Here is a 23,698-nt window from a genome sequence, read left to right as displayed (position 1 = left end):
GAAAGCTGGGCGCTGAAGAATTGAAGCTTTTGAACTATGGTATTGGAGAAGACTCTTGAGAGTTTCTTGAACTGCAAGGAGATCCAATCAGTCCATCCTAAAGGAAATCAGTCCTGAATATTCATTGGAAGGACTGATGCTGAAGCTGAAATGCCAATACTTTGGCCACCTGATGCAAAGAACAGACTCATTTTAAAAGACTCATTTGCTGGGAAAGATTGAAGGCGGGAGGTGAAGGGAACGATGGAGGATGAGATGGTTGGATAGCATCACTGACTTGATAGACATGAGTTTGAGTAAGCTCCGGAAGTTGGTGATTGACAGGGAAGCCTGGAGTGCTGCAGTCCATGGGCTCACAAATAGTCAGACAGGACTGAGTGACTGAATTGATCTGAACTGAATGCAGTAGAGGAGAGGAGATTGGTAAAATAATCAAATGAGGGATATAGTCATATCCTATTTCTTACCTGTTTCTAAGTCAGTCAGCCAAATTTAGGAAAATCGATTGGCCTTCCATATACTCCACCTTTAGTTCCGTATTGAAATTTATAGCCAGTGCTTTGGTTAATTATGTCAATTTAATTGTTTAATGTTACTGTTATTAAGATTGTTTTCATTTTTGTCCATTTACTCACTAAAATTTCTGAGAATGAAAAAGATTAACAAAATGCAATCCATTTCCTTCATTTCTTTAAATGTAATGACTTTCCTTACTCAAAATAAACTAAATAAATATGCTGTAAGAAGTGGTACTATAATTTCAGACAAGGACACATTCACCAATTTTCCTAATACAGCAATTTCTAGTTAAAGAATATCACATAGAATTAGTATGAATTTTGTACTATGTCTGGACTAACCCAAAACATTTTGCTCATGTACATATGACAAGTAACAAGAATAAAAGTTGACTTGTTTTCTACTTGTTAAAATTCTTCTTTCTGTTACCAATACATCTTTGTTTTTTCCACATAGTTTAAAGAGGTTTTTAGCTTTTATCTCACCTTGAAAGATAAAATTTCATAAAGATTTAATTTCATAACTTGTTTTTCAAGCACATGTCAGGTGCAAGATGCCTGTAAGCCGCACACACAATGAAGAAAAATGGTAAGGAGAATGTAGCTTCCAAAGAATGACTGCCTTGCATCTTTTTACATTCCGCTACTCAGCCCCTGCTTTATTTCTGCTGCTGCTGCCAAGTCACTTCAGTCATGTCCGACTCTGTGCGATCCCATATATGGCAGCACACCAGGCTCCCCCATCCCTGGGATTCTCCAGGCAAGAACATTGGAGTGGGTTGCCATTTCCTTCTCCAATGCATGAATGTGAAAAGTGAAAGGGAAGTCGCTCAGTCGTGTCCGACTCTTAGCAACCCCATGAACTGCAGCCTACCAGGCTCCTCCATCCATGGGATTTTCCAGGCAAGAATACTGGAGTGGGGTGCCATTGTCTAAATGATCTCAAATCCCTTTGATGTGTAAAAGTTCTTTGACATACAAAATAATAGGCAGTGTTGTTAAATAATTGCACATTTGATGTACATAATCTTTCTGGGAATTATAGAATTATATTAAAAGATTATAACCAATACAGTGTTAAAATACTTGTAACCCAAAAGAATATTTTAAGATTCAGATAAGAAGCTGCTGCTGCTGCTAATAAGTCGTTTCATTCGTGTCCGACTCTGTGCGACCCCATAGATGGCAGCCCACTAGGCTCCTCTGTCCCTGGGATTCTCCAGGCAAGAACATTGGAGTGGGTTGCCATTTCCTTCTCCAATGCATGAAAGTGAAAAGTGAAAGTGAACTCTCTCAGTCATGCCCAACTCTTAGCAACCCCATGGAGTGCAGCCTGCCAGGCTTCTCCATCCATGGGATTTTCCAGGCAAGAGTACTGGGTGGGGTGCCATTGCCTTCGCCACAGATAAGAAGCATTAGTTATCAATTTCTGCAATCTCAGGATGGTACAATGTCAGACAAAGCCCATACACGGCAGTGTATGTAACTTATTAACTGTTTCAGACATGGATATTAAAATAATAATCATTTATCCTCACACTTAGAAGTCTGTTAGTCAGTTGCAATAGTGAGAGCTATGTTCAACTTCAGACTCTGAGATCTGGGTTGTGGACTTCAAACACAAGGCTTCAAGCAAGTTACAGTTCAGGTCAGCTCCATGTGTCTCTCATTCTCTGAACCACTGACTCTCAGAGACATGGTTTCGTGTGAGTCCAGTGATGAAAGGGGAGCAGTCATCTGAAGTAAACCTGACTGTAAAGGTACATATTCAGTATCTATAATATTCATTGCTTTCCCAAGACAATTAAAGGAAAAGCCCAAACCAAATCTGTGGGGCAGGAAAGCAAATGGTACTTACCATGAATCCATTCATCGCAAAATTATGGATCTGTAACGGGGATGTGAAGAATTGGGACGAATGACCCAATTTATCACATTTCCTTTTTATAGTTGTACTGCAAGTTCAGCTTGCCAGTGATAGGATTGATATTTTTCACAGAATAACTAGACTTTTATTTGATATATACCTCAGTTGCCGTACTACTGAAGTTGTAACAAAAGTGCTGCACTAAGGCATTATTTGTGCAACCATTTACCAAATCAATATTTTTTACCAAAAGCTATGAACATACTTTCACATCTGCTTTTAATAATTCAACTTCTTGAAATTTATCTTGAAACAGAAGTTTTTGAAATTGAAAAGGACTTTATGCAAGAAAATTATAATTGCCATATTTATAAGAATGTGTGTATGCATGTTCAGTCATGTCTGACTCTTCACAGCTCTTTGGACTGTAGCTCACCAGGCTCTTCTGCACATGGGAGTTTTTAGGCAAGAATACTGGAGTGGGTTTACATTTCTTCCTCCGGAGGATCTTCCCCACCCAGGGATGGAACCTGAGTCTCCTGCATTGCAGTGGGATTCTTTATTATCTGAGCCACCAGTGGTAATAGTTAAAAAACAATACAGAGAAGCAAACAATAGAGAAACAAAATTCCAACAAAATGGAAAAATAATTTGCATGTTCAATCAATGAAGCAGTTTACCATAATTAAACTGATGATTATAAATACATAGTGGAAATAATACATTTTAGTACATAATTCTAATATATTTATTATCAAATTGTATGTATTATACTAAAAATTACACTGACTCAAGAAATTCAGAAGTAGAATTGATATTGCTGTCATCTCTGTAAATCCTCAGAAGACTTTCTTTACCAGTCTGTTCACTAGGTCATGGGGAAGAAAACTAGACTAATTGTATTATTCTTTGAAATTCTAGTCTCTTTGGGCTTAAAATTTTGTGAAGTTCCATTTGTATACAGGACTGCAGTCTAAATTACTTACCAGATATATTAAACACCTTTTGGGGAGCAAAGGAGCTTCTTAATAGCATCTTTCATGTCCTTATTTCTCAAGCTATATATAATGAGATTGAAAAAGGGAGCAAGCACAGAGAATGTTAGCGCAATGGTGGTGTCCCAGAATGGTGTAGCAAAGAATTTAAGATACATGAGAGCCACACTGCCAAAAAACAGCATGAAGATGGAAATGTGTGCTGCACACGTAGAAAAGGCCTTTTTACAATCCTCAGCTGAAGGGATAATTCTGATGTAAGAGAGAGAAATAATCAAACCTGTTATTAGAATAGCAAGAGCATGAATCACTTCTTGCACCAAGATCACAGAGGTGTTTGTGCAGTCTAAATTTAATAAAAGTGTGAAATCACAGAGCAGAAGATCTGATGGGTTTAGCTGGAACCACAGAAAGGTAGGGTAAAAATCCACATAATCTCAGGTAAAAGGATGAGGAAACCAAATATACAAGAGCCTGCAGAGAGCTGAGCACGTAGTCGGGGAGTCATGATGGTTAGGTAATGGAGTGGGCTGAGGTGGCAACATACCTGTCAATGGCCATGACAGTCAGCAAGGCTCCTGCAGTGTTTCCAAATGGATGGAAGAAGTACATCTGCAAGAGGCAGCCAATGAGAGATGGTCTTTTGACTGCTGGTCAGATTGGAGAGAATCTTAGGAATAGCTGCTGTGGTATACCACATCTCAAGAAATGTGAAGATATTGATGGGATTATACATGGGATTGTGGAGACAGGTATCCAGTCTTACAGCAAAGATCAATAGGTTCCCAACTATAATAAAGGTGTAGATTAAGAGTAGAGGAACAAAGTATAGGAGGCCACGATCTTGGAATCAGGGGAACCCAGTGAAGATAAATTCAGTCACTGCTGATAGATTTCCATCTTCCATGTCCCCAGAAGAGCTATCTGCGAATGAGGAAGATGGTACACCCAACTAATACAGAAGGAAATCAATGCAGTGTAAATGTAAATGGTATTTTGGTTACCTGGTATTTTTGTGTTTTGACTTTTTCCAGATTCAAAATAACTGAAAACTTGTCTATATCATTAATCTTTTTATTTGAGAGATAATACAAAATGATGATTAGTAACATGGGTTCAAATCAGACATTCTGAGTCTGAATTCTCATTCTGCCACTTGAGCAAATAAGCAAGTTATATAATCTCTCTCTGAACCTCAGAATCTTCTGGGAAAAATATTAGTGCAAAATTATGAGTATTGAAAGAATTAATGTATCAGAGTATTAATATCACTCAATATTTATTAGTAATTTCCTACCTTGAAAAGCTTTCTGAAAGAATATTAACAATATCTCATTTAGATCTTTTCACTCCTCAATCATTTGCTATATGACTGCTTTCTCTCTCCTATACAGAAGCCATTCTGTCCCATGTATCACTGATATGTTAACTGCAAAACAATGGAAAAGTTTCAGTCTTTATAACTTCACTTTGGCATTAGAAACTACTGATTACTACTACTTGAAGACTGTCTCCCTTGGCTCTCATGAAACCACCTTCTCCAGGTTTACCTTCTTTCTGAATAGAAGCTTCCTCTCAGGTGTTTTGTTATAAAACTTTCTTATTTTATGTGTTATAAACTCACCTTCTTGACCCATTCCTTAAAAGACTGTGTGTTCCAGTTTCCTATTGTGGTCCCTAAAATCATGTCCTGCCTTATTGTTGATGAATGCATGCCCTCCACAGTTTTTCAGTTCTTTCGAGTCTGTATCACCAGCAGAGGTATGTTTCCTGAACTTTAAATCTGCACATGCAGTCTACCCCATCTGCCACTCTCTCATGCTGCACTGTCACAGTTTTCAGAGTTCACCCTGATTTCTCCTGGATCTTTGCTTTTGTGAATGTTAACCCTCTTCCTAGAAGACCTGCTTACTCTTCTTCACTTAACTAACTCCTAGACTTTCCTCAAGTTTCAGCACAGGCATTGATCCCTATCAGAAGCCCTACAAGAGTTACTGTGGTTTCATCTCCCTCCCTACGTTTACATGTGCGCACACACACACACACACACACGTTTATTCTCATATATATCCTACAGAGGGTTTCTACCATCATCCTTACTATGTTTTTATTATAACTTGTTATTTAACTTCACGAGATTGTGAACTTCTATTAGAGCAGGATCAACATTTTGTGTTTCATAACCCTAGCATGCATTGATTGCTTGAAAATAATGGCCATTTTTTAACGAATAAGTTTGGATTAGGCTTAGAAAAATATTGTTGCTGTTTTTCAGTTGCTACGTCATGTCAAAATCTTTGCAACCCCATGGACTGCAGCACACCAGGCTTCCATGTCCACTACCTTCCAGAGTTTACTCAAATTCATGCCCCTTTCTCCTCCTGCCCTCAATCTTTCCCAGCATCATATTAAAGCTAGAAAAATCTAGAAATAAGACTGGTAGGAAGGAAACTTGTAAGTATTTATGTCTTGGACAGTCGTAAAGTCTGAATAATAGATATTATTTCTGATTTTAAGCGTGAAAAGCCCAGAACCCCAAAGATGGAGCTTTCACATAAATTCTATTCCAATGCCAAAATTTAAGGCTGCCCAAGGCTTCATTATTTGAATCTTTAGAGTGTGTCTCATGCCGAACATAAAAAATGAATAGTTTCTACCCAAACCTCAGTGACCCTCAACACACCTCTGCCAGATACAGTAGGGGTCTTCCTGTTTCCTGGGTCTCTGCATTCTTAAATGTTCTTTCAACTTCTCTGGAAGGGATTATTATAAAGATCCGAGGAAAAATACTAAAGGGGAAATGAGTTCCACAGGCACTCTTTCTTTTTCCCAGGGATCAGTATCAGAATGTGATTGCACTTTTTTCTCATCATATTTTCAGATCAAAAGAGAATCAGTGCTCCAAGGAAGACTTCAAGTTCTGGTGACCATTGTTACCTCTTTTCTTGTCATCATTGTGAATTAACCAGTCAGCCTCCATTTAGGTGTGGAATTGGAAGAATACCATACAAAGGTACACTAACCTTTGATTGGACCTTATCCTTTCAAAAACACTGGAGAAGGCAATGGCATCCCACTCCAGTACTCTTGCCTGGAAAATCCCATGGGTGGAGGAGCCTGGTAGGCTGCATGCAGTCCATGAGGTTGCCAAGAGTCGGACACGACTGAGCGACTTCACTTTCACTTTTCACTTTCATGCATTGGAGAAGGTAATGGCAACCCACTCCAGTGTTCTCGCCTGGAGAATCCCAGGGACCGGGGAGCCTGGTGGGCTGCCGTCTATGGGGTCGCACGGAGTTGGACACGACTGAAGTGACTTAGCAGCAGCAGCAGCAGCTTTCAAAAACACAAGAAATAGGACGATGTCAAAAGAGCCTTACTGACATGTTAATTATTGTGAACAAATTAATGAATAGAAAATAGATCAATTTTCATGAAAATATGTAAGTTAGAAGTATGCCATACTAAAGAAGATGGAAGAGTCCCAAGTTTTATCCAACAATATACACAGGGTTTTCCTTCAAATTGTTTCTATTAATTCTGCTGAACTCTATAGTTCCCCCTTTTCAGCACAAAATATATTAAAGATTTGTATGTATTTCTTGTCTACTACTTCCTTCTACTCATTCTTTTTTAAATTCCCATAATTCCTTCTTACTTCATGGCTATAAAGAAATAGCTCCAGAGTAGTTAGTCCATATTTATCATACTGTGAATGCTCACAAAATTGTTTTCATGACTCAATATAAATGAGGCAAAAGCTCAGATATTTAATATTAGCTTGCAGCATATCAGTAAATACTATTGATAAATTTAGGTTAGTGTACAACTCGTATGTGTGTGCAGGCAGACAAGAGCAGGATATCATGTGATAATACAACTTATTGAAATGTTTTGGTTTTTTGGACAACATATTATTAAAGTTCAATTTTAATTATTTGGATATTCACAAAAGCTCTAATTCAAAAAAATATTTTAATGATAAATGATTCATGTAAAAAAGTGCACAAATTATAAATGCATATTTCAATAAATTTTTACTTTGTGAAAATACTTGTCTGACTCTACACAAATCAAGTATTAATTCTGTTATCACTTATGTCCATTTTGTTCATCTGTTTTTTAAGCTTCCACATGATTGTGAATTTCTCCTTTGCTAATTTTGATTCTGTCAATTTTTGTCTTATAAATTGTAAGCCTATATTTTTTTGAAACATAGATAATACAATGTATTCCATTTTAGTTAGAAACATTTATTTTGTCTGGTTTTGTTTTAAGATAACTTCTTCTATCATCTACTGTAGAAATTTTACAATTTCCTCAGGGTATTAGTCTCTTTATTCCTGGAATTTCAGTTTCATTAAAATTTCATTTCTTTAGTTTCCATGTAACCTATTTTGCAGGACATCGTATTTTTCTTCTTTAAATTTTATGATATTTTCTCAAGTCAAAACTCTAGATTAGTTTTCTAGTGTTCAATTTTTAAATTTCTTCCATTGAATATTATTACTGAACATTAATCTAGTTAGCTTTTATCACTAACAGTACCATAACAAACTAGCACATGTCATACATTAAAAGACCTTTATAATTTCTTTATAGATTTAAATTTGGAATATTTAAAATTATTTCTGTAATTCTTTCTTAGGGCAGCTTATGGTTAAATATTTGCTATTATTAACAGAATATGCCCATTTTTAATGTACATTAACCTCTCTCCAACCATCACTCCATACCTGAAAATGCAGATTCCAGTGTAGTATTCTCATAAACACACACATATTCCTAAATGCCACACACTATTACATACACAGAGGGATATACACAGTGCAGTGCTGGGGAGTGAAATGGTGACATACGTGCCTTTAAAATAAACAAACAAAATACAGAGATATTAAAAACTGATTGCTTACATTTCCAAAATCATTTTTCTCAACTAATCAAGAAGCAGAGGTTCTTCTTGTGATCTCCTGTGGTCAAGTGCACAAAAGTTTTGTGTGACATAGAATGAATCATATTTTCTGAATTTTAAGGCTTTATGAAATTTCCTGGCTAGAAATGTACTGTATTTTGCAAATTAACTTTCCTTGGTTTTCTCCATTTGGTTTGTTTAAGAACCTTTTGGAAAATATAAATTTTCTAGATTGGGGCACACAGAGGGGCTAAGAGAGTGGTATATTCAGACAGGGCTTGGAAGATCCATGACCCACTCTGCCTCCTTATACTACCTTGCTCTATACAGCGTTTCTATTTGTTTTCTTTAAAGACGTATCCTTTATAGGAAGCTAGTAGATGAAAAAACGTAAAAGTATCCTAGGGCTCATGATCAGTGAACAAAGATTAGAAAAACACAGCCAAATCATGTTATACTCTGATCAAAAAAATCATCCATCCAAAGCACCAACAAAATATGGTGAACTCATTGCCTTAGGGTGCAAAGACTGTCTCCCAAATGGTGATAAAGAAAGAAGGAAAAGTCTATTTGCTTTGTTTTTAAGATATAAAGCAAATAGAGTGAAGCCCAGCACTGTAGTTATGGCTTGTTCTCCTTAGGTTACAAAGGAAATAAGCCACAAAGACCAGTATAGCATAGCACTGGGTCCAGGCAGCTGTAACTGAATATGCTCATGATAGCAACATTAATGTTTCAGATTGGTCAGTTGACTGAAAGTCTCATTAATTTTGTAATAACTGATATAGTTCCAGGCGTAAAAGTATTGATAATTCTGACACACAGTCAGTACAAAGCACTATATCAAGATTTGCTTTTAGAATTATATGTGAATATAATTTCCCTTTACATCACAGATATATGCTTCAGGATTTGACTCATCAAAAAACATCTTTCTGGGGAAGAAGAGTGACATATTGAAGGTGTCAGATGGGCAGATGAATGGCTTGACCACTAATGGCTGTTTTGTTATGCATCCACATAATGGGTTCACAGAGGATTCTAGCACTGAAATATGGAGGGAATTATCAATGTGTTGAAATGCACTCAGCTTTGTATAACACCAAATTAGCTCAGCAGAGAGGAAAAATGGTGGAAATTGAAATCAGTAAGCTATAAGCTGTCTTGTTAATTCAACTCTGCAGTATAACATCGTTGTGGCATACTCCAGAAGGCCTATTCTGCCTCCTGTAGTGAAAAATTCAGTTTTAAGACAGAAAATCAATTCAGTGTTACCTCAGAACCCTATCGGATTCAAAACACTAGCATTTCCTAGTATGAAGAGGAAAGACATCAATGAAAACAGCCATGGGTATTTCTAAACTGTAGCCATGTGTGTTGTTACCATAATGGGAGAAACAGAAAAACATGATGGAAAAGATTATAAATGTCCCATGTGTAAGTCTGTTGGTTCCTACATCCTTCTGTGACTTGGATTTGAAGCTACATTTTGTGTGGATCCTGGTCCTCCAACTTACGTATGTAGCACCTGTGGTTATGGAAGTTCAGAAAAAATAATCCTCCAATGGGCCCCAGATCCCACTTCTTCATGGTTCTCATGTTGCTTATGCAGCCTGGCCCTTTTGTGTCCATTGGTTGGTTGGAGAACAAGGTTACATTAGCATTATTGCTCAAGGACCTTTAACAGGCAGTTTTCCAATATGATAGGTTTCCAATCTGTTATCTACATCACATTTTCTTTGACTCTAGCTATTGGCATCAAGAAGAATAATTTGTAAAACTTTATAATAGACGGCAGCAATTTCCAAGCAAAAATATGAGAAACTTAGCAAAGAATTTTTGAAAGTACCAGACTTCTGAATTCTGAGTTTTGACAATCTATTTTGACAAGAAAAGGCAAAATTAAGTTGATAAAGTTAACTTGATGCCTTAATTTTAGTATTTTTTAATTGTACATCCTTAATGTTGAAAAATTGCTTTGTTTAAGTGAGGCTGCTACTGGTTCAAGCTAATTGGTTTGCAGTTTATGGTAAACATTGTAAAATATGTATATTAACTTTTTTCCTATTAATATTTATATGTATTATGGAAGATGCCTTCGAAATTTCTAGATAGAGTAGCATAACAATGGTGTCATATCCTGGGCACATTCACAAATAGTGGTTTAGTGAACACAGTTCAAGGATTTGTCATGCTAGGAAGAAGGATTAGAGAGCTTCTCTCCTCACCTCCATCAAATAATGGTATTTAGTAGATTAGAATACATTATGAAGCCAAATTTGTATTAACTACCATTGTGCATAACGTGTTTGTTTTTAATCATTGAAAATAATCAGGAAATATTTTTCCTTGATATTTCTACTAAATTTCTACTAAAATAGAAATTTAAAGTTAAGAAATATTTTATACGCCCCTTTGAATATGCAATTATCTAATTTTCTTCCATGAAAACTGTTTTTAGAATCAGCAGCATTTGGCAAATTTATTTTTTCAGACATAATCTACATTTCATCTGTTCACTGTTTTTAGGAATAAAATTATTTCTATAAGAAAAGCATAAATTTACAAAAAAGGAGAGTGACAATTTGCTTTTAAAAAGGAAATGCTTCATTAATTAGCCTATATTTGTCCTTATCCAGGTGATAGGAAATCTAGATAAAAAGGATCGAATGACAACAGTGCCTTCTTTGGTTAACCTAGCAGACTAGCTTTAACTGTGGGCTTGAATCCTGAAGAGAGTTGTCATGGTAACTCAAGTAAATGGTGGCAAACGGGCATCAGTGGCAGCAGTGTGGAAGGACAGACTTTCACAGTCTGTTTGTTCTCTAATGTCAATGAGTTCATTGCTTTCAGAGCAAGAAAAATTTCTTCTCCCTGCTCTTTTATAAAATGTGTCTTTTCTTAAATTCCTCTATTTACAGAGTATATAGTATTCTCGGAAAATCTGAGAAAGTCAATTACTTTTAAAAAAAATAATTTTGTTTATATACTGTTCTGGGACTTCATTGATGAGTGGACTTTTCTCTAGTTTCAGTGAGATGGGGCTACACTCTAGTTGCAATATGTGGGCTTCTCATTGCTTCCCTTGCTTCAGAACATGAAATCTAGAGCAAGCAGGCTTCAATAGTTGCAGTGCGCGTGACTCTACAATTCTATGATTCCACACTCTAGTTTTCTTATGGACATGTCTAACAATATTGAGAATTTAGTCTTACTGAATATATATGCTTGTTGTAATAAACAAGTTATAACTAAAAATCACAGTGTAATTTACTTCTGAAAGTACTATTTTTGCTTTTTTCTTAGCTTTGTGCTTCTGGACAAACCTAAGCAGGTAATGGGAATACCAGACCACCTAACCTGCCTACTGAGAAATCTGTATGCAGGTCAGAAGCAAGCTAGAACTGGACATGAAACAACAGACTGGTTCCAAATCAGGAAAGGAGCACGTCAAGGCTGTATATTGCCACCCTGCTTATTTAACTTATATGCAGAGTACATCATGTGAAATGCCAGATTGGATGAAGCACAAGCTGGAATCAAGATTGCTGGGAGAAGTATCTATAACCTCAGATATGCAGATGACACCAACGTTATGGCAGAAAGTAAAAAAGATTTAAAGAGCCTCTTGATGAAACTGAAAGAGGGGAGTGAAAAAGTTGGCTTAAAACTCAACATCCAGAAAACTAAGATCATGGCATCAGGTCCCATCACTTCATTGCAAATAGATGGGGAAACAATGGCAACAGTTACAGACTTTATTTTTTGCTCCAAAATCTTTGCAGATGATGACTGCAGCCATGAAATTAAAAAGATGCTTGCTCCCTGGAAGAAAACTATGACCAACCTAGACAGCATATTAAAAAGCAGAGACATTCCTTTACCAACAAAGGTCTGTCATGTTTTTGCCAGTAGTCATGTATGGATGTGAGAGTTGGACTATAAAGAAAGCTGAATGCCAAAGAATTGATGCTTTTGAACTGTGGTGTTGGAGAAGACTCTTGAGAGTCCCTTGGACTGCAAGGAGATCCAATCAGTCCATCCTAAAGGGAATCAGTCCTGAATATTCATTGGAAGGACTGATGTTGAAGCTGAAACTCCAATAGTTTGGCCATCTGATGCAAAGAACTGACCCACTGGAAAAAACTCTGATGCTGGGAAAGATTGAAGACAAGAGGAGAAGGGGAAGACAGAGGATGAGATGGTTGGATAGCATCAGTGATGCAATGGACTTGAGTTTGAGTAGGCTCTGGGAATTGGTGATGAACAAAGAAGCCTATCATGCTGCAGTCCATAAGGTCGCAAAGAGTCAGACACAACTGAGTAACTGAACTGAACTGAACTGAATCAAGTAATACATAATTCATAATTATATAGAAAATATGCCAAAGGTCTATTTCCTGAATAAAGACATAATGCCTTGAAGCACTTGGCCAGCTTCTGAAGTGTAATTCTAACCCTCTAAAGTGGTGAGAAATTTTTCCTTTACTTGTAACTTTTCAGAAGAAAATCTTTAAGCTCCATAATAAAATTCTTGATGAAATACCCATCAAATTTCATAGCGATGGCAGAACATAAATGTGTTTTCCCAATAAAATAATACTAAAATAAAATAATCAGGATAGCAGACAGATGGCTCAATGTGACAAAAATTAGAGAGAGAATAATTTCATATTTTAATCTGTTAGAGAAATATTAAGAGTGAAAGGCAATCTGTGGCTCAGAGTTAACCTCCAGATGTCTTCAACACTCTTTGAATACAGAAGAGTTTTCTAATTGCATCCTTCATGTCCTTTTTTCTCAGACTATAGATGATAGGACTGAAGATTGGGGGAAGAAGAGTAAACATCAGTGCAACAGCTGTGTCCAAAATAGGTGAATAAGTGGTATTGAAACACAAGTACATGAGGGACACACTGTCAAAAAATATCAGGAAAACTGTGATACGGCCTGCATAGGTACCAAAAGCCTTCTGTTGACTTTCAGCAGAAGAAATTTTCAGGATCATGGTGACAACTCTTATATAGGACAGGGCAATGATTAAGACAGTAATGGTGATGGCCACAGCAAGGACCACATCCTCAATCAGAATCATGGATGTGTCTGTGCAGGCCAGGCTCAGAACTGGGACAAAGTCACAGAAGATTTGATGGACTTTACTGGGACCACAGAAAGGCTATGTTGAAATCATTACAATCTGAGGAAGCAGGATGAGGAAGCCAAAGATGCAGGAGCCTGCAGAAAGCTGAGCACAAAGACGGGTAGTCATGATCATTTGATAGCGAAGAGGGTTGCAGATTGCAACATATCTGTCAATGGCCATGGTGTTAGCAAGATTTCCTCTGAATTTCTTGGTAAATGGAAGAAATATATTTGCAAGAGGCAGCCATTAATAGAGAACGTCTTTTATTTCACTGATGAGATTGTAGAGCATCTTGGGAATGATGGCTGTGGTACACCAGATTCCAGAAAGGGAAAGATACTGATGAAATTATACATGGGATTGTGGAGCTGGGTATCCAGCCTTACTGCAAAAAGATCAATAGATTTCCAATGACAGAAAAATATAGATGAAAAGTAAAGGAAAGAAGTACAGAAGACTACCTTCCTGGATCTGAGGAAAGCAAGTGATGACAAATTCAGTCACTGCTAATAGGTTTCCACATCTCCATATCCCCAGTAGAACTACCTGTGAATAAAGGAAAGGGTACACACCAGCTCAAGGAGATCAAACCAGTCAGTCCTAAGGGAAATCAACCCTGAAGGACTGATGCTGAAGCTGAAGCTTCAATACTTTGGCCACCTGATGCAAAGAGTTGACTCATTGGAAAAGACCCTGATGCTAGGAAAGACTGAAGGCCAGAGAAGGGGACTACAGAGGATGAGATGGTTGGATGGCATCACCAACTCAATGAACATGAGTTTGAACAAACTCTGGGTGATGGTGAAGGACAGGAAGCCTGGCATGCTGCAGTCCATGGGGTTGCAAAGACTTGGACACAATTTAGTGACTGAACAGTGAACAACATACCAGCTCACAAGGAAGAATATTTAGTGTATTGATAAATAACTTGAATGAATAAGAAGAAATAACTTGAAAGTTTTATGTTTTTTCCCTAACTTTATAAAAAGTGACCAACATTCTGTATTTTTTTTCACTTACTCCTCCAGAGTCACTATTGCAGAAATAGATTTTCCCAAATGTTTTTAGTGGTTAAAAAAAAAAAAACAGTTAAAAGTATTTTTAGCTTAACTTCTAATATAAGTGTTTGTATTTAAAAGTTATGCACAGGGACTTCCCTGGTGGTCAGGTAGAAAAGACTTCACCTTCCAATACAGGGGCTGTGTGTTCTACCCTGGTTGAGGCACTAGGATCCCACATTTCTTAGCCAAAACATAAAACAGAAACAATGTTTTAATGAATTCAATAAAGACTTTAAAATGTAAAACAACAACTATGTGCATGTACTATATTATGACGGACAGGGCATGGCAACCAACTCCAGCATTCTTGCCTGGGGAATCTCATGGACAGAGAAGCCTGGGGAGCTACATACAGCCTACAGGGTCTCAAAGGTTCATACATGACTGAGTGACTAACACACACACATGCACACATTATCTAACAATACATAATATCTTAAAGTAAGAAGCATGAGTAAAAATAAACATAACAGAAGTACTATTATTTTCTTTTTCCACCCTTGGGCCATCTTGCACATTTCTCTTTGGAGATCTCTGTTCTAGGGCATGTAGACCTGGAGTCTACATTGAAATCTCAGTTAAATTTGTTATTATCTATGTGTCTTTTGGGAAATTGCTTGATCTGTCTGTCTCAAATATTCATCTGCAAAATGAGATTAATGATAGTACCCTTTCATAGGTATACTTAGGATTAAGTTAATGTCTAAAAAAGACTTAAAACAGTGCTTAACAGGCAGCTTAGTGAAAGGGTTAAGTTCAGTTCAGTCGCTCAGTCATGTCCAACTTTTGCGACCCCATGAATCGCAGCACGCCAGACCTCCCTGTCCATCACCAACTCCCGGAGTTCACCCAGACTCACGTCCATCGAGTCAGTGATGCCATCCAGACATCTCATCCTCTGTCGTCCCCTTCTCCTCCTGCCCTCAATCCCTCCCAGCATCAGAGTCTTTTCCAATGAGTCAACTCTTCCTATGAGGTGGCCAAAGTACTGGAGTTTCAGCTTTAGCATCATTCCTTCCAAAGAAATCCCAGGGTTGATCTCCTTCAGAAAGGACTGGTTGGATCTCCTTGCAGTTCAAGGGACTCTCAAGAGTCTTCTCCAATACCACAGTTCAAAAGCATCAATTCTTTAGTGCTCAGCCTTCTTCACAGTCCAACTCTCACATCCACACATGACCACAGGAAAAACCATAGCCTTGACTAGACGAACCTTTATTGGCAAAGTAATGTCTCTGCTTTTGAATATACTATCTAGGTTGGTCATAACTTTCCTTTCAAGGAGTCAGTGTCTTTTAATTTTATGGCTGCAGTCACCATCTGCAGTGATTTTGGAGCCCCAAAAAATAAAGTCTGACACTCTTTCCACTGTTTCCCCACCTATTTCCCATGAAGTGATGGGACCAGATGCCATGATCTTCGTTTTCTGAATGTTAAGCTTTAAGCCAACTTTTTCACTCTCCACTTTCACTTTCATCAAGAGGCTTTTGAGTTCCTCTTCACTTTCTGCCATAAGGGTGGTGTCATCTGCATATCTGAGGTTATTGATATTTCTCCCAGCAATCTTGATTCCAGCTTGTGTTTCTTCCAGTCCAGCGTTTCTCCTGAGGTACTCTGCATATAAGTTAAATAAGCAGGGTGACAATATACAGCCTTGATGTACTCCTTTTCCTATTTGGAACCAGTCTGTTGTTCCATATCCAGTTCTAACTGTTGCTTCCTGACCTGCATACAAATTTCTCAAGAGGCAGATCAGGTGGTCTGGTATTCCCATCTCTTTCAGAATTTTCCACAGTTTATTTTGATCCACACAGTCAAAGGCTTTGGCATAGTCAATAAAGCAGAAATAGATGTTTTTCTGGAACTCTCTTGCTTTTTCCCATGATCCAGTGGATGTTGGCAATTTGATCTCTGGTACCTCTGCCTTTTCTAAAGCCAGCTAAAAAACATCAGGAAGTTCACAGTTCACATATTGCTGAAGCCTGGCTTGGAGAATTTTGAGCATTACTTTATTAGTGTGTGAGATGAGTGCAATTGTGTGGTAGTTTGAGCATTCTTTGGCATTGCCTTTCTTTGGGATTGGAATGAAAACTGACCTTTTCCAGTCCTGTGCCCACTGCTGAGTTTTCCAAATTTGCTGGCATATTGAGTGCAGCACTTTCACAGCATCATCTTTCAGGATTCGGAATAGCTCAACTGGAATTCCATCACCTCCACTGGCTTTGTTTGTAGTGATGCTTTCTAAGGCCCACTTGACTTCAAATTCCAGGCTGTCTGGCTCTAGGTCAGTGATCACACCACCATGATTATCTGGGTCATGAAGATCTTTTTTCTACAGTTCTTCTGTGTTTTCTTGCCACCTCTTCTTAATATCTTCTGCTTCTGTTAGGTCCATACCATTTCTGTCCTTTATCAAGCCCATCTTTTCATGAAATATTCCCTTGGTATCTCTAATTTTCTTGAAGAGATCTCTAGTCTTTCCCATTCTGTTGTTTTCCTCTATTTCTTTGCATTGATTGCTGAAGAAGGCTTTCTTATCTCTTCTTGCTATTCTTTGGAACTCTGCATTAAGATGCTTATATCTTTCCTTTTCTCCTTTACTTTTTGCTTCTCTTCTTTTCACAGCTATTTGTAAGGCCTCCCCAGATAGCCATTTTGCTTTTCTGCATTTCTTTTCCATGGGGATGGTCTTGATCCCTGTCTCCTGTACAATGTCACGAACCTCATTCTATAGTTCATCAGGCACTCTATCAGATCTAGGCCCTTAAATCTATTTCTCACTTCCACTGTATAATCATAAGGGATTTGATTTAGGTCATACCTGAATGGTCTAGTGGTTTTCCCTACTTTCTTCAATTTAAGTCTGAATCTGGCAATAAGGAGTTCATGATCTGAGCCACAGTCAGCTCCTGGTCTTGTTTTTGCTGACTGTATACAGCTTCTCCATCTTTGGCTGCAAAGAATATAATCAATCTGATTTCGGTGTTGACCATCTGGCGATGTCCATGCGTAGAGTCTTCTCTTGTATTGTTGGAAGAGGGTGTTTGTTATGACCAGTGCATTTTCTTGGCAAAACTCTATTAGTCTTTGCCCTGCTTCATTCCGTATTCCAAGGCCAAATTTGCCTGTTACTCCAGAAGTTTCTTGACTTCCTACTTTTGCATTCCAGTCCCCTATAATGAAAAGGACATCTATTTTGGGTGTTAGTTCTAAAAAGTCTGGTAGTTCTTCATAGAACCGTTCAATTTCAGCTTCTTCAGCATTACTGGTTGGGGCATAGACTTGGATTACTGTGATATTGAATGGTTTGCCTTGAAACGAACAGAGATCATTCTGTCGTTTTTGAGATTGCATCCAAGTACTGCATTTCAGACTCCTTTGTGACCATGATGACTACTCCATTTCTTCTGAGGGATTCCTGCCCACAGTAGTAGATATAATGGTCATCTGAATTAAATTCACCCATTCCAGTCCATTTTAGTTAACTGATTCCTAGAATGTCGACATTCACTCTTGCCATCTCCTGTTTGACCACTTCCAATTTGCCTTGATTCATGGACCTGACATTCCAGGTTCCTATGCAATATTGCTCTTTACAGCATTGGACCTTGCTTCTATCACCAGTCACATCCACAGCTGGGTATTCTTTTTGCTTTGACTACAGTCCAATTCATAACACTAAAGTCATTTTATTTTAACATTCTGCTTTGTGCTTCCTCCTCTACTAATACATGAAGCTCATCTGACTATGTTAAGTAACACCCTGTCTGCTAATTACTAATAGAAACTAGCTCATAAGTTTCTGAGAATGGTTAAACATAATAAAAATAATAGTATAGCATAATATGATTCATATTATATTGTGAATTCTGTATTACTGCATTGATTGTTCAATCACTCAGACATGTCCAACTCCTTGTGACCCCATGGACTGTAGCCCCCCCAGGCATTTCCTAGGCTTTCCTAGGCAAGAATACTGGAGGGTTTGCCATTTCCTCCTCCAGGGGTTCGTCCCAACCCTGGGATCGAACTCGCGTCTCTGGAGTCTCCTGCATAGGCAGGCGGATTCTTTACCGCTGCTGCTGCTGCTGCTGCTGCTAAGTCGAGTCAGTCGTGCCCGATTACGTGCGACGCCATAGACAACAGCCCAGCAGGCTTCCCTGTCCCCAGGATTCTCCAGGCAAGAATTCATTTCTTCCTCCAGTGCATGAAAGTGAAAAGTGAAAGTGAAGTCGTTCAGTCGTGTCCGACTCTTCGCGACCCCATGGACTGCAGCCTACCAGGCTCCTCGGTCCATGGGATTCTCCAGGCAAGAGTACTGGAGTGGGGTGCCATCGCCTTCTCCGTCTTTACCACTAGTGCCACCTGGGAAGGCCGTACTGTATTACATAGTGTTATGAATATTGTGTGCAAAGTCAGTAGTGTATTACATAGTACTGAGTCACTAACTGAGACTAGCACAAGTATATATTTCTCATTTAACGCTCAAAATGGTCTAATAAGATAGCATTATTAACCCCACTTTACAAATGAGAAAACCTAGCATAGACAAAGTAAATATATTTAAATGCTTAAAGTATGTTAGAAATGTACTAAACACTCCAAAATATTGGGCACCATTACATTGGAGTGTCCACATTATATTTATTGTATTACATAAGGATCATCATTATATTTATTGTATTACATATATTTATGGCATGACATAAGGATCATTTATTGTATTACAACTTGGTTGTTTTACCTTCTCAAGTATGAGTTCCTCCTGAAAAGGGTTGACAAGCAAAATATGAGTTGGTGTCAAATAAATCAACTAGGAGCAAGGCCACCACATGCAATTATGATTAAACCCACAGGACCGTCATGAATAATCTAGCAAAGAAAACTAAGGAATGTTTGGAAAGAAAAGTATGACAACTCAGTTTTGATGAGAGTCACAATCAAGTCTGGACAAAGTAATCTTTCAAAAGATGGCATCATAAATGGAGTATTCTGTTTCACATATACCTCGGCCTAGTACTTCAGTAAGCAGAGTTTCTTCTAAACTTTCCATTGCCTCTCACCAAAATTCAAAGCCTCTAATTTTTTATATTCAATGTAATAATAATGCAATCTATAATAATCCATATTATATAATAATGCAATCTTCATGGAATAAGATTATTCTTTTCATGCACAGTGAGTGAATACCTTCTTTCCAAGCCTGAGTCTTCTGCACTTACCTCTACCAAAGACCACAGAAACTCTTCTATTTATCTGGGTCTCTTCATCCTTGATATCCTTTAAGTCCCTCAAAAGGCAGACTTGCAATTATATTTGCCGGTACCTCAGGGCATAACAGAAAGGGAAATGGGTTCCATAGGGGACTTCTGCCCTGCATTGCAGCAGACAGCATCACTTTCCCTCATGGGGTTAGTTATCAGAAAACTCCCCACTGTACTTTCCTCTCATTAGTTTACAGGTCAAAGTTTTCAATAAATATTTATTTCCTGATTGCACTCATCATCCTGATCATTGGAAGCTACTTTCTCCAGCCCTACGATCATTGTCCTTAGCTGTGCTACAGGGCACCTTGTAAAGAACAGTTTTGTTATAGTCCTGTTATTACATGAACAAAGAGATATAGAAAGTCTTGAATGAATATGCTGACACCAGTAAAACATCTTGAAAGATATATATAATAGAAAATAAGATGATTTTAAAGTAATCATGCAATTAGGATTTTATACCAATATTGAAATGAAGGAACAATGTTATTTTTTTTTCTTATGCTACAAATGTATGTGAATCTCTCCAACCTTAAACAGTTCTCTTTAGTCCTGTCAACCACAGTCAACATCTTATCCTTTTAATGAGATTATTGTGTACTTAATCTACTGCTCTGTTAAAAACTCAAAGTTGTTTTTTTCCAAATGTAGTTGATTTTATCTTGTAATCTTCTTAAAAGATTACCTAATATGAGATTTTGGAAATATATTTTGGTATAGGAAGACATTCTTTTTCTGAAAGTTTTGTTTAACAATTCTTCTTGTGACTTGGAAGCTTATTTTCCTTGTCTATTTTCTTATATTTTTTCTTAAAGTTAAAAACTTTCAGTTGGCAAAATTGTTTTTTTAATAATTTAGCATAGGAAGAAACCATCTTTCTTTCTCAGATTTATTGAGATATAATTTGTATTAAAAAAAAAAAATCTGGGAAAGATTGAAGGCAAAAGAGGGCAGTAGAGGATGAGATGGTTGGATACCATCACCGAATCAATGGACATGAATTTAAGCAAACTCCAGGAGATAGTGAAGGACAGGGAAGTTGCAGCTGGTGTGCTGCAGTCCATAGGGTCACAAAGACTTGATCACTATGAGTGACTGAACAACAAAATTTTGGATACAAAGAACCACACATATTTAATATGTACAACTTGGTGAGTTTGAATATATCACAAACACCCTTGACAGCATCACAATAAAGGTTATATGCATATCCAATACCATCTAGAAGTTCCTTATACCCCTTAGTTTGTAGTTTGCTTGTTATGGTTTTCTCTGTGTTACATGTGAAGAACACAATATGAGATTTACCCCTTAGAAATTTTGAAATGCCCAGTGTCATATTTTTAACTATAGGCACTATGTTATACAGCAGATTTATAGAACGTATTCATGTATCATGGTTGAAACTCTATACTTCCTGAACAACTCATTTCCCTCACCTCTCAGTTCACGGCAACCATAATAGTATTCTCTGCTTCTGTGGGTTTGACTATTTTATATACTTCTTGTAAGTGGAATCATACAGTGTTTTACTTTCTGTTTTTAGATTCATTTAGCTTAATATCTTCCAGATTTATTCACATTATTGCAAATGGCAGAGTTTCTCTCTTTTTAAAAAACTAAATAACACTCCATTGTGTATGTATACCACAATATTTTATCAGGTTATCTCACGATGTACACTCGGGTTGCTTCCATTTCCTGGCTATTGTGGATAGTGCTTCAATAAACATAGGAGTGCAGATATCTCTCTGTGATCCTGACTTCAGTTCTTTCAGATGTATACCCTGAAGTGGGAATACTAGATCATATGGTACTTGAATTTTTAATTGTTTGGGAATCTCCATATTGTTTTCTGTATCTGTGCACCATTTTACATACCCACTATACAAGGGTTCCAATTTCTCTGTCACCTCACCAATATTTGTTATCTTTTGTTTTTTGGTTAATAGCCATCTTAACTGGTGTGAGAAGATATTTCATTGTAGTTTTGACTTGCATTTCCTTGATGGTTAATAAGTGCTAGTTGCTCAGTCACATCTGACTCTTTGTAACTTCATGCATGATAGCCCGCCAGGCTCCTCTGTCCACAGAATTCTCCAGGCAAGAATAGTGGAGTGGGTTGCCATTACCTTCTCCAGGAGATCTTCCTGACCCAGGGATCGAACACAAGTCTCCTGAAGCGCAGGCAGATTCTTTATCGTCTGAATCACCGTAATGTTTTAATGTTGAATTTTTTTTTTTAATATACCTGTTAGCTAAGTGTATGTCTTATTTGAAGAAATATCTGTTCAAATCCTTTACCCATTTTAATTGAGTTATTTGAGGGGGTCCTTATATATTCTGGGGTTTCCCTGGTGGCTCAGACAGTAAAGAATCCACCTGCAATGTGGAGACCAGGATTTGATCCCTGGATTGGGAAGATTGCCTGGAGAAGGAAATGGCAACCCACTCCAGTGTTCTCCAGTATTCTTGCCTGGAGAATTCCATGAACAGAGGGGCCTGATGAGCTACAGTCCATGGGGTTGCAAAGAGTCGGGCATGACTGGGTGACTAACAAATGTTTTAGAAATTATCTCCTCCTCAGATATATGGTTTGCAAATGTTTCTCTCATTCTGTCAGTTGCCTTGTTGTTCTGTTGATTATTTCCTTTGCTGTACAGTAGTTTTTAGTTTGATGTAGTCCCACTTGTCTATTTTTTTTCCTGCTTGTCTATTTTTTGTTGCCTGTGCTTTTGGTGTCATACGCAAAAAGTCATTGCCAAAATTGATGCCAAGGGTATTTTCCTCTGTTTTCTTCTAGGAATTTTACAGTCCCAGGTCTTATGTGAAACAGTCTCTTCTGATCTGCTGACTCGGTTATTCTTTAGCTCAAAAATAATTTCCTTTAATTTCAATTATTATTTTTCTTCTACTTTGTTTCTTTATGAAATTTATATATTCATATGTATGGCAGAGGATGAGATCGTTGGATGGCATCACTGACTCAATAAACATAAATTTGAGCAAACTCCAGGAGACAGTGAAAGACAGGGAAGCTGCAGTCCATGGGGTCACAAAAAGTCAGACATAACTTAGCTACTGAACAACAATAACAACAATATATGGTTTGTAGAATAAGTGAATATATTCCATATATATTTCTTTCCTTACATTTAATCTTAGGCTTTTCATCTTGGTCCTTTTTTTCTGGAATATGTCCTTTAGGCTTTCTTCTAAGTCATTATTTTCATTTTTTTGTAGTATTCAATTATTCAATATTTCAGTTACATTCTATTTTTGTATTTTTCATTTGCCCGTATTTTTACTGATAGATATTAATACTATTTTCACAAATCTTATTGAACATTTAAATAAAAATTATTTTACTTATTTTTTAAATTAGATTTATTATGTTTCATTTGTCTCCAATCCTCAAACCTCTATCTCTATTTAATTATAGTAATTCTTCAAGTAATTACTGAGCCATGCATTAAACACATTTAATGGTCTTATAGCACTCAGTGTAGGGGAAGACTAAAGCAATTTTTTTACAAAAGGATAATCTGGGTGTGTGGGTATATTTGTGTGTGTTCGTGTATGTGACTACATACACAGATACAAAGCTAACTAGAGAAGAATGTGTCGATGATCTAATGGCTCATCACAAACATGGAAGCATCTGCCATGAAGTCTGACATCAGCTGTAGATGACTGTTTCTGTGCCGAGAAGTTGTATGTTTCTGGTTTTGTTTTAGCAGCTGGAGATTACTTGGGTATTTAATCACTTCTCTGGCTTGTGTATTTCAGACTTACTTTTCATACACTTCTCTGAACACAGCTCAAGGGACAGCTCCACTGTGATTCTATTTGATTCTGTTTCCTGTATCTGGAGCTTCCTAATGCACCATGACTTCTCAGCATCTGCTTTTTCAAGTTTTGATCATTTTTTTTTCATA

General features: G+C 37.4%; 3 pseudogenes; 1 reads left to right on the top strand and 2 right to left on the bottom strand.

Annotated features, from left to right (window-relative positions):
* Positions 1 to 3,379: 3,379 nt before the first annotated feature.
* Positions 3,380 to 4,325, bottom strand: LOC133245073 (olfactory receptor 6K3-like; annotated as a pseudogene).
* Positions 4,326 to 8,741: 4,416 nt separating this feature from the next.
* Positions 8,742 to 10,027, top strand: LOC133245264 (E3 ubiquitin-protein ligase pellino homolog 1-like; annotated as a pseudogene).
* A 2,991-nt stretch (positions 10,028 to 13,018) lies between these two features.
* On the bottom strand, positions 13,019 to 20,332 carry LOC133245072 (olfactory receptor 6K3-like; annotated as a pseudogene).
* Positions 20,333 to 23,698: the final 3,366 nt, after the last annotated feature.

Source organism: Bos javanicus, chromosome 3 (assembly GCF_032452875.1).
Source record: "Bos javanicus breed banteng chromosome 3, ARS-OSU_banteng_1.0, whole genome shotgun sequence".
NCBI classification, from domain to species: Eukaryota; Metazoa; Chordata; class Mammalia; order Artiodactyla; family Bovidae; genus Bos; species Bos javanicus.
Note: the sequence above shows the minus strand (reverse complement) of the source record. Positions and strands in the feature narration are given on the sequence as shown.